Source organism: Malus sylvestris, chromosome 6, assembly GCF_916048215.2.
Source record: "Malus sylvestris chromosome 6, drMalSylv7.2, whole genome shotgun sequence".
In the NCBI taxonomy this organism is placed as follows: domain Eukaryota; kingdom Viridiplantae; phylum Streptophyta; class Magnoliopsida; order Rosales; family Rosaceae; genus Malus; species Malus sylvestris.
The window spans coordinates 6,117,676-6,130,836 of NC_062265.1; the positions used below are offsets into that span (position 1 = coordinate 6,117,676).

Consider the following 13,161-nt stretch of genomic DNA (forward strand, 5'->3'; position numbering starts at 1 on the left):
GTTTCGGTACAAATGTTTCAGTACTTATGTTTTGATACGAATGTATCGGTACATAAATTTCAGTACAATTGTATCAACACAAGTTTTGGTACGTGTATGTCGGTACATAAGTTTTGGTACAAAATGTCTCGGCACATAATTGTAGTACATACATAGGTACATAATATGCATATACATATATATAGAGAAATTTACACACAATGAAGGATATATGATATATATGGTTTTTTTCATTCTGGAAACTTAATAATAATTGTCAAATAATATTTTATTGTTTCTAAGGATCAATATATAACCTACATACAAAAACCCAAAAATTATTACAACTTAATTTATATTTGATCGTTACAATTAAATGGCAAGGACTAAAGTTAGTTTTTAATCTTATACACGGTTTTATTCTAAAAGTAATCTTCTTCACTGATTGAAATATAATTTTCTAATAGTTATAATACGGCATGTCTATAACTATTGTATTGATATTGTGATTTCATAATTTTGCAGTGGATAAATGACGTTAGAATATGAAATTTAGGGTTATTTGACTAAAAAGCAGATGTTTACAACTTCGGCATTATTATACTAGAGGTTATTAGTGAGAAGAAGAACTCAACTCAAAATGCAAAAGGATTTTATACTCTTTATTAGGTAACTTCCCAATGGAATTTTAATTTTGATTTTGTTGATGTTTTTTACTATTAGAAAGAAGTTTTTTATTTTTTATATTCTTCTATGTTGAAAGTTCACGTTATTTTTTTAAAATACATAAGTTTTTTTGTTCCTTTCATATTGTTAGGCACATCTTCTCAAATCGGAAAGGAAATTGATGAACCTAGTGGATCCAAGGTTGGGCTCAGAATTCAACAATGAAGAGATGATGGCTACAATCAACGTGGCTATCCTTTACTGTAATTCCACTTCAAAGGTTAGGGCTACCATGTATGTAGTTGTAAGCATGTTTTAAGAAAAGGCTACTGTTTAAGAGTTCATATTAGATGTCAATCCCTCGTCAAGTTATGAGATGGAGCCAACGGTGAAGACACTTTTCTAGTTCTGTTTGAGAGGGGGAGCTGAATCAATTGAAAGGCCATATAATGATTCATCTACAACTCTTCATGATATTCTTCGAAATGAATAATTTTTTTTTCTTCTTCTAATTGGATTAATAATAGTCATCCTAATTATAATTAATTTCTCCCTTGTGATTAGATTTGTTTTAACTATCTTAGTCAAATGCAATGCATCCTGACAAATGAAAATATGATAGCTATTAAGCAACTTTCTTCCAAATCAAAGCAAGGAAATTGTGAATTTGTGAATGAGATATGTATCAATTTTGCTTTGCAACACCCACATCTTGTAAACCTATACGGATGTTGTATTAAAGGAAATCAATTATACCTTGTTTACAAGTACATGGAAAACAATAATGTTTCCCATGCTTTATTTAGTAAGCATCATTTTTGTATGCCTACATTTTCTTTGGTCCATGCATATGGTATAAGAAATTTTATTGGTGTTGCAAAAGGGAATCAAGCTTGAAGATTATTCATAGAGATATCAATGCTACGAACATGTGCTTGATAGACATCTTAACCCAAAGATATCGGACTTTGGATTGGCCAAACTTGCTGAAGAGGATCAAACACATATAAGTACCCATGCTGCTGGAACTTTATGAGTCCCTATGTTTTTAACTTCTTATATTAACTCTTACAATAGTTATAGGGACTTTTAAATTTTAAGGCTTAAATAATATTTTTTAGATTATAATCTGGATGGTTTTGTGAATTTAATTTAAATCCTATTATTAAAACCTACCATATTTAAGTATTTATAGCACATTATTATTTATAACTTACCATTCGAAAATGTATGTTCGTCTTTAATTAATATTTTTTTTTGCACTTCAATCATATAAATAGATAAAACTTATTAAAATTCAATTTCTTATAATTAAAAAAAGTCAACAACAATACAAAAAAAATTTATATTTATATAAAATTAAAAAAAATCTCATTGGTACGAAAGTATCAACACATAAGTTTCGGTACGATTGCACCAGTATAAAAGTTTCGATACATTAGTACATAAACTTCGGTACGATTGCATAGGTACATATGTTTCGGTACAAATGTTTCAGTACTTATGTTTTAATACGAATGTATCGGTACATAAATTTCAGTACAATTGTATCAACACAAGTTTTGGTACGTGTATGTCGGTACATAAGTTTTGGTACAAAATGTCTCGGCACATAATTGTAGTACATACATAGGTACATAATATGCATATACATATATATAGAGAAATTTACACACAATGAAGGATATATGATATATATGGTTTTTTTCATTCTGGAAACTTAATAATAATTGTCAAATAATATTTTATTGTTTCTAAGGATCAATATATAACCTACATACAAAAACCCAAAAATTATTCCAACTTAATTTATATTTGATCGTTACAATTAAATGGCAAGGACTAAAGTTAGTTTTTAATCTTATACACGGTTTTATTCTAAAAGTAATCTTCTTCACTGATTGAAATAGAATTTTCGAATAGTTATATTACGGCATGTCTATAACTATTGTATTGATATCGTGATTTCATAATTTTGCAGTGGATAAATGACGTTAGAATATGAAATTTAGGGTTATTTGACTAAAAAGCAGATGTTTACAACTTCGGCATTATTATACGAGAGGTTATTAGTGAGAAGAAGAACTCAACTCAAAATGCAAAAGGATTTTATACTCTTTATTAGGTAACTTCCCAATGGAATTTTAATTTTGATTTTGTTGATGTTTTTTACTATTACAAAGAAGTTTTTTATTTTTTATATTCTTCTATGTTGAAAGTTCACGTTATTTTTTTAAAATACATAAGTTTTTTTGTTCCTTTCATATTGTTAGGCACATCTTCTCAAATCGGAAAGGAAATTGATGAACCTAGTGGATCCAAGGTTGGGCTCAGAATTCAACAATGAAGAGATGATGACTACAATCAACGTGGCTATCCTTTACTGTAATTCCACTTCAAAGCTTAGGGCTACCATGTATGTAGTTGTAAGCATGTTTTAAGAAAAGGCTATTGTTTAAGAGTTCATATTAGATGTTAATCCCTCGTCAAGTAATGAGATGGAGCCAACGGTGAAGACACTTTTCTAGTTCTGTTTGAGAGGGGGAGCTGAATCAATTGAAAGGCCATATAATGATTCATCTACAACTCTTCATGATATTCTTCGAAATGAATAATTTTTTTTTCTTCTTCTAATTGGATTAATAATAGTCATCCTAATTATGATTAATTTCTCCCTTGTGATTAGATTTGTTTTAACTATCTTAGTCAAATGCAATGCATCCTGACAAATGAAAATATGATAGCTATTAAGCAACTTTCTTCCAAATCAAAGCAAGGAAATTGTGAATTTGTGAATGAGATATGTATCATTTTTGCTTTGCAACACCCACATCTTGTAAACCTATACGGATGTTGTATTAAAGGAAATCAATTATACCTTGTTTACAAGTACATGGAAAACAATAATGTTTCCCATGCTTTATTTAGTAAGCATCATTTTTGTATGCCTACATTTTCTTTGGTCCATGCATATGGTATAAGAAATTTTATTGGTGTTGCAAAAGGGAATCAAGCTTGAAGATTATTCATAGAGATATCAATGCTACGAACATGTGCTTGATAGACATCTTAACCCAAAGATATCGGACTTTGGATTGGCCAAACTTGCTGAAGAGGATCAAACACATATAAGTACCCATGCTGCTGGAACTTTATGAGTCCCTATGTTTTTAACTTCTTATATTAACTCTTACAATAGTTATAGGGACTTTTAGATTTTAAGGCTTAAATAAGATTTTTTAGATTGTAATCTGGATGGTTTTGTGAATCTAATTTAAATCCTATTATTAAAACCTACCATATTTAAGTATTTATAGCACATTATTATTTATAACTTACCATTCGAAAATGTATGTTCGTCTTTAATTAATAATTTTTTTTGCGCTTCAATCATATAAATAGATAAAACTTATTAAAATTCAATTTCTTATAATTAAAAAAAGTCAACAACAATACAAAAAAAATTTATATTTATATAAAATTAAAAAAAAATCTCATTGGTACGAAAGTATCAGCACATAAGTTTCGGTACGATTGTACCAGTATAAAAGTTTCGATACGATACATCAGTACATAAACTTCGGTACGATTGCATAGGTACATATGTTTCGGTACAAATGTTTCAGTACTTATGTTTTGATACGAATGTATCGGTACATAAATTTCAGTACAATTGTATCAACACAAGTTTTGGTACGTGTATGTCGGTACATAAGTTTTGGTACAAAATGTCTCGGCACATAATTGTAGTACATACATAGGTACATAATATGCATATACATATATATAGAGAAATTTACACACAATGAAGGATATATGATATATATATATATGGTTTTTTTCATTCTGGAAACTTAATAATAATTGTCAAATAATATTTTATTGTTTGTAAGGATCAATATATAACCTACATACAAAAACCCAAAAATTATTACAACTTAATTTATATTTGATCGTTACAATTAAATGGCAAGGACTAAAGTTAGTTTTTAATCTTATATACGGTTTTATTCTAAAAGTAATCTTCTTCACTGATTGAAATATAATTTTCTAATAGTTATATTACGGCATGTCTATAACTATTGTATTGATATCGTGATTTCATAATTTTGTAGTGGATAAATGACGTTAGAATATGAAATTTAGGGTTATTTGACTTAAAAACAGATGTTTACAACTTCGGCATTATTATACGAGAGGTTATTAGTGAGAAGAAGAACTCAACTCAAAATGCAAAAGGATTTTATACTCTTTATTAGGTAACTTCCCAATGGAATTTTAATTTTGATTTTGTTGATGTTTTTTACTATTACAAAGAAGTTTTTTATTTTTTATATTCTTCTATGTTGAAAGTTCACGTTATTTTTTTAAAATACATAAGTTTTTTTGTTCCTTTCATATTGTTAGGCACATCTTCTCAAATCGGAAAGGAAATTGATGAACCTAGTGGATCCAAGGTTGGGCTCAGAATTCAACAATGAAGAGATGATGGCTACAATCAACGTGGCTATCCTTTACTGTAATTCCACTTCAAAGCTTAGGGCTACCATGTATGTAGTTGTAAGCATGTTTGAAGAAAAGGCTACTGTTTAAGAGTTCATATTAGATGTCAATCCCTCGTCAAGTAATGAGATGGAGCCAACGGTGAAGACACTTTTCTAATTCTGTTTGAGAGGGGGAGCTGAATCAATTGAAAGGCCATATAATCATTCATCTACAACTCTTCATGATATTCTTCGAAATGAATAATTTTTTTTTCTTCTTCTAATTGGATTAATAATAGTCATCCTAATTATGATTAATTTCTCCCTTGTGATTAGATTTGTTTTAACTATCTTAGTCAAATGCAATGCATCCTGACAAATGAAAATATGATAGCTATTAAGCAACTTTCTTCCAAATCAAAGCAAGGAAATTGTGAATTTGTAAATGATATATGTATCATTTTTGCTTTGCAACACCCACATCTTGTAAACCTATACGGATGTTGTATTAAAGGAAATCAATTATACCTTGTTTACAAGTACATGGAAAACAATAATGTTTCCCATGCTTTATTTAGTAAGCATCATTTTTGTATGCCTACATTTTCTTTGGTCCATGCATATGGTATAAGAAATTTTGTGGCCCAAATTATGACTGATTTTGATTAACTTGACAAACTGAAGGGGTGGAAGAAAGTCAGTTGAAGTTGGATTGGCCAACGAGGCATAAGATATATGTTGGTGTAGAAAAAGGGAATCAAGCTCGAAGATAATTCATAGAGATATCAATGCTACTAACATGTGCTTGATAGACATCTTGACCTAAAGATATCGGACTTTGGATTGGCCATACTTGCCGAAGAGGATAAAACACATACAAGCACCTATATTGTTGGAACTTTATGAGTCCCTATGTTTTTAACTTCTTATATTTGCTCTTACAATAGTTATAGGGACTTTTAGATTTTAGGGCTTAATAAGATTTTTTTTAAGATTTTAATCTGGATGGTTTTATAAATCTAATTTAAGTCCTATTATTAAAACCTACCGTATTTAAGTATTTATAGCACATTATTATTTTTAACCTACCATTCGAAATGTCTATTCGTCCATAATTAATATATTTTGTTGTGCTTCAATCATATAAATAGATAAAACTAGCTAGGCTGCCCGCGCGTTGCTGCGGTTCTATACTGTTGTAATGAAAAAATTTCTGGTACAAAGAAGAACATAGATAGATATTAGGTTTTTATACTAAGAAAATAGATAGATATTAGGTTTTAAAATTGACTTTGTACTTCAGATTTCTATTATAATGTAGCAAGAAAGAAATTGTAAAACATTGTAAAGAGGTTGCCGAGAAAAGTAAACATTGTTCTGTAGGAATCAATACAATTGGATATGTAATAGCTGAATAAATAGGGAGGAAGGCAAAATGACGCGATACGCACCATAGTTTGAAGTTCATCGGTTGAGAACGTGTTACAGTAGTGGTCCATGCATAGATATTTTCTAGAGGTACTCGACTCAAACTGTCAACAAACAATCATTTCATTAGTAAATGCGGACTGCTGAAGTTGGGTTGAAAATGATAAGATAGTTTACTAATGATGATAAAAGAGAGACTGGCGTATGGGACCTTTAGTGTTTCACCCAAAAGAATGTAATGAATTTATCCAATGGATAAATGTCAAGGCATTCAAGACTTTTCATTGAAAAATTGACACAATTTAAAGGCATTACTCTAAACATGCTTTGCAAGTAATGAAAACCTGACCAAGTTGATATCAATCACAAATCCGAAGCAAAACACTTAAAACGAATATGGTTTAACAGGTTTAAAAACTGTGTGCTAAACCTAATCATGAAGGAAAAAATGCTGTGAAAAAAAATGAAAAAAATTAGGTTAAAACTAAGGAGAAGCAGGAAAAAAAAAAGAGGTGAAAACGTTTGTTTTCCATGTGAGGTTTTTGGGTCGATGGAATTTTTGTGTACAGAACAATGGGATCAATTACATTTTGGTTCTTGTGTGTTTAAGACCAATCCCACCTCAAAAAATAAGAGTAAATTTGTATTGATACCACAATGATAAAAATGGATAAGTTATACATGTGGATGGTTACAGAGTTATGGGCTAACCTGGTTCATGAAGAAAAATAAGAAAAACTTAAATATTGACAAAAAAGATGAAGTTTTTTAATGCCATAAGTGACCATATCAGTATCTATTGAATAAAGGTTTTTTTAGAAATGCAAAATGAAAAAATGTTGAAAAAGAAATTAAAAGTTGAGAGTGATTATAGCTTGAAGACGGCGAATAGACACAGTTCTTTCAGATTGATTCCAATTTGGCTGTAGGAACCTGAAACAGATCAAATTGTAAACATTTTGCACCAAGAATTGGATATAGAGAGAGACATAAATATTGTTTCCAATGAATAAAAGTGAGTGCAAATATAATCGTTTCACATATGATAAGGTAGGGAAAACGACGGTTGACATATTGGGATCTAATGATCATATGTTAAGAACAATCGATAACGGTGATTAATACAAAATTGTAGCTGCTAGTGGTTAAGATTGAAATAGAGAGGTAAAGCATACTGATGCTAAATTTTATTTTAAAGGTTGGTAACAATGGAACGATGCTGGAAATGATTATAGCCCATGACGAAGTTACTTTTATAATTATTTACTGGCTAACATTGCATTCATGGTATAGTTAAAGGCTTTTTACGTTTTTAGCGCCAATTAAGTTTGGTTCCAATGGGTATAGAACGAAAATAAAATGTTGGGGTTAACATTGAACAATCTAAAGATTAAACTGATTAGAACAGTTTAAAACCAAAGATATCGCTTGAGAATAGATTGGGCGATCAGATTATCCAACGAAAGATTATAAACTGAGGACAATGGGTTGCACAAAAGTGAAAGAGAAGTGGATAAAAACGGAAAAAAGGGAGGGGGGGAGGCAGCAACAAAAGTTTAACAGAAAAGAGAAACTAAATGTCTAAACGGATTATATACCTTCAATAAACACCGATGCTTCTTGAAAGTGAAGAACAATGAAATCAATCAGTGATATCAACCATCTGATTACAGAGACAAAATCTGCAGGATCACAAAAAGAGAATTTAAATGTGGAATTTATCCGTAAATCAAAAATTCCAAAAAGAAAAACAATGAGTAAAAAAATGAGGTATATCAAGAAAAGAAACCTTACGAAGCTCGCCCTAATGTCTAATCTAAATTAGAGAACACTAACCCAGAAGACAAAGTACTACATATTTCTTAGGAAATTATTTTGTGGTGGAGGCTATATATTTAAGTGATAATTTCAGTAACCTGTTGCTGAACCTTGGTTTATCAAAACATAATAAAGTAAAGCACATAGAAAAGGCATCGTTAAATCTTCCTAACTATAAAGTACCTGAACATTTTTTTACTCACACCAGGGACATCACAAAGTAAAGGAACTAATAGCCCAAGTAATTGGTTAATGTCCTGTAAACCTTTCACTTGTTGTTTATATGAGATATGGCTGCAACAAAAATAAATATGGTTAAAATAAATTCAACCAATATGGCATGGAAACCATGAAAAATAATCATATGAACTGAGTCAATTGACCGAAAAACACAACATAAAACGCATCAAACCACCAAGAAAACAGAACAAATTGATGTCCAAATTCTGGGGTAAACAACAAACACAGAGACTTAAAAATTAACAAAAAAAAAAAAAACAGTGACAATTTATCAAAAATACACCCAAAGAGTTAGTGAAATGAGATACAGATTATGCAAGCATTCATAAAATAACATGAATAAATAGGGGACAAATTAACAACTCACCCCATTGAAATCAATCGAACACTGTAATCTTTAACTATATTATGCAAGCATTCATAAAATAACATGAATAAATAAAGGGCAAATTAACAACTCAGCCCTTTGAAATCAATCGAACACCGTAATCTTCAACTAACAAAACAAACAGTGAAAAATCAGAAAAAGCAAACATGCAAGAATAAAAATTAAATAAAACCAAACACCAAATCACTACAAACCCCAATTTTATTTTATTTTATTTTCCTCCAATTAGACACCAAAATCCAAATGGATCTGGCCCCAGATGAGCTCTAATTTCTCACCATCCCAGGAATACTCAGAGAATCCACCTCCATCCATTACATAAAAATTAGAAAATTAAAAAAAGAAAAACCAGAAAAAGAAAAAAAAAATGTGTACCTCATGCCGCTGCTCTTGAAAAGCCAGAAAAATTAGATCATCCTAAATACCAAGCAAATATATAAGCAATTCAATAATCACCAAAGAGAAATCCACCATGCATGAAATAAAGAAATTAAACAAAAAAATACCGAAAAAAGAAAAGGGTACCTCATACTTCCACTTCCAGTCCTGGAGAGCCAATTTTGGAATTTTTTTTTTTAGAAAAGTGGAATTACACAAAGTGGAATGAGAGAGAGACCCCAGTTGCACAGATTTTTCTTTCCCTTCCAGATGACCAATGCGTATAGAAACCCCAAGAGAGAGCACCACAATTGGCACACAAATAAGAAAAGAACTCGAGAACGGCGATGGGGGATGCCCTTTGTAAGATCGGCGAATGGAAGCAAATGGTTTTTCCACTGCTTTCGTCGGCGATGAGGGATGCCCTTTTCTTTCCGCGATGACCAACACGTGTAGACGTGGAGCAGAAAAGAAAAAAAAGCGATTGCAGGAAATGGAAGGCAGAGAATGAAACAGCAGAGAAATCCAACAGGAAAGGCCATCAATGAAGAACACGTGGCCAGCGAGGACAAAGTGGTCATTTCACTGTGTAAAAGAGGCCACACAACAGGTGATCAAGAAGAAACTAAGGGGCAATTTCGTCAAATCACTGTTAATGAACAGTGTTCAGAAACTGAGTTTTAGTATATATAATTTGTTAAAAATAAATTTCTTATAATTAAAAAAAGTCAACAACAATATAACAAACAAATAATATATATATATATATATAACCTCATTTGGTACGGAAGTATCAACACAAAGTTTTGGTACAATTACATCGGTACATAAGTTACTGTACAAATGTATCGGTACTTATGCTTCGGTACGAATGTATCGGTACATAAATTTCAGTACAATTGCATCGACACAAGTTTTTGTACGAATATATCGGTACATAAGTTTTGGTACAAAATGTCTCAACACATAATTGTAGTACATAAATAGGTACATAATATGCATAGACATATATATAGAGAAATTTACGCACAATGAAGGATATATGATATATATATATATATATATATATGGCTTTTTTATTCTAGGAACTTAATAATAATTGGCAAATAATATTTTATTGTTTGTAGGATCAATATATAACCTACATACAAAAGCTCAATAATTATTATAACTTAATTTATATTTGATTGTTACAATTAAATGGCAATGACTAAAGTTAGTTTTTAATCTTATACACAGTTTTATTCTAAAAGTAATCTTCTTCAATGATTGAAATAGAATTTTCTAATAGTTATATTATGGCGTGTCTATAACTATTGTATTGATATCTTGATTTCATAATTTTGTAGTTGATAAATGACGTTAGAATATGAAATTTAGGGTCATTTGACTAATAAAACAGATGTTTATAGCTTTGTAATTATTCTACTAGAGGTTATTAGTGAGAAGAAGAACTCAACTCAAAATGCAAAAAGATTTTATACTCTTTATTAGGTAACTTCCCAATGGAATTTCAATTTTGATTTTGTTGATGTTTTTTACTATAACATAGAGTTTTTTTTATTTTTTATTTTTTATTTTTTATTTTTTTATATTCTTCTTTGTTGAAAGTTTATGTTATTTTTTAAGATACATAAGTTATTTTGTTCCTTTCATATTGTAAGACACATGTTCTCAAATCGGAAAGGAAATTGATGAACCTAGTGGATCCAAGTGTCACGGGATGACTCTTTAAGCCTTCCGCCCGTGCGGCACTTAGACTTGAATACCTCGATGAACAAGCTAAGTAAGCCTTCGAAGCCTCGCTTCCCCGGATCGAATCACAAAGAAAGCTAAGATAGCTTGGAGAATGCTAAAATCACTTAGAAGATGGGAGAAAAGAAGTTTGTATTGAAACTTAAGAGAGCTTTACAATTGCTTTCAACTCTTGGATGCTTTGGCCAAATGGCCTTACCTCCTATTTATAGGCCTAAGTCACCTCCTCAATGGAGGGTTCTAGAATCCCCTACTTACATCCAAAAAATATCTAGCATAGTTCTAGATACAACTTGCCTAATCTAGATTATTCTAGGTGAGGCTTAAATATGTACACTTGTGTGGAATGTTCCGGAATGCCCTAGATTATCTTGAATGCTCCGCCACGTTCTTGATTTCTCCGGGACGTTCCAGAAGCTTCCATGAAGACAAGGCTTCATGGGCTTAGATATATGATGTCTTGGGCATTTTCTTTGTTTTTAACATGCGGCCCGTGACATCCTCCCCCACTTAAGCCGTCGACGTCCTCGTCGACTCTTGCCTCTCGAATGTCTGAATCAAGTCCTTATATTGCCATAAGGACGTCTTCTTCTCCCATGTTGCTTCGGAGTATGGTAGCCCCTTCTATTTGACAAAGTACTCCACATGCTTTGGTTGTCTTGGTCGTACCACGACACGCTTGGCTTCAATGCTCTCCACTTCTTTGTCAAATGCCTCCGTCATCAAAGGGGGTGCTCGATGAGACTCACCTCGGCTTGGTTCCTCATTGTCTGCATGATAAGGCTTCAAGTTGCTCACATGGAACACCGGGTGAAACTTGAGGCGGGGTGGGAGTTCCACAACATACGCGGCTTTACCAACCTTCTTGATGATAGGGAATGGTCCCTCATATTTCCGCAACAAGCTCTTATGCAAGCCACGAGTACTCTTGTGCTGAGACGCATTGAGCTTCACAAAGACTTGGTCGCCAGTTTGGAACTCCACATTCCTTCGCTTGCGATCCGCCCATTTCTTCATCTTCTTTGAAGCCTTCTCCAAATGAGCTCGAGCAAGTTCGTGGGCTAATTGCCACTCCTTAGCGGTTTTGAAAGCGGCTGGACTATTCCCCGTGTAGCCAGTCACGATCGTGTTCGGGGTCAAGGGTTGTTGCCCTATAGCCAACTCGAATGGACTTTTCCCCGTCGACTCCGAACGTTGCAAGTTATAAGAGAATTGGGCAACATCAAGTAACTTAGCCCAATCTCGTTGATTGGCACTAACATAGTGCCGCAAATAAGTCTCCAACAATGCATTAACCCGCTCCGTTTGTCCATCAGTTTGGGGATGAAAAGCTGTGGAGAAGTCTAACTTTGAGCCAAGCAGCTTGAATAGCTCCTTCCAAAATCTTCCCGTGAAGCGAGCATCTCGATCGCTGACTATGCTCCTCGGGACACCCCAATACTTCACCACGTGCTTTAGAAACAAGCGTGCAGCTACTTCGGCTGTGCACTCCACAGGTGCGGGTATGAAAGTGGCATACTTTGTGAATCTATCGACCACGACGAAGATAGATCCACATCCATCAGACTTGGGCAAATGTGTGATGAAATCCATGGTTAAACACTCCCATGGTCTTGATGGGGTGGGAAGTGGTTCCAACAGTCCTCCCGGTTGCCTTTGTTCCACTTTGTCTTGTTGGCACACAAGACAAGTCTTCACGTATGAATCTACATCATCCCGCATTTGTGGCCAATAATAAGCATCGCTCACCAAAGCCAACGTGCGGTGAGTGCCAGGATGTCCTGCCCACATTGAGTCATGGCACTCCTTAAGGATTTCTTTCCTTAAGCTTCCCCACTTTGGGATGTAGATCCGCTTGTCCTTGGTGTATAGCAAGCCGTCCTCAAGCCAAAACCTTCTTGTCTTCCCTTCCTTGACAAACTCTACAATGTTCTTGGCTTGGACGTCATGTGATAAACCTTCTCGGACACGGCCCAAGAGATGACTTTGCGGCTTGAGTACCGTAGCCATTAACTCTACTCGTCT

General features: G+C 32.9%; 1 long non-coding RNA gene across 2 annotated transcripts; it reads right to left on the minus strand.

Annotated features, from left to right (window-relative positions):
- Positions 1-6,445: 6,445 nt before the first annotated feature.
- On the minus strand, positions 6,446-9,886 carry LOC126625301 (uncharacterized). 2 transcript variants are annotated; one of them, XR_007624377.1, is made up of 6 exons: positions 9,529-9,886; positions 9,379-9,420; positions 8,983-9,016; positions 8,559-8,669; positions 8,156-8,239; positions 6,446-7,490 (listed from the first exon to the last, which is right to left on the minus strand). It is a non-coding gene; the product is annotated as an uncharacterized LOC126625301 (long non-coding RNA). The 2 variants fall into 2 exon arrangements; XR_007624378.1 differs by lacking the exon at positions 8,983-9,016 and having other exon boundaries at positions 9,529-9,884.
- Positions 9,887-13,161: the final 3,275 nt, after the last annotated feature.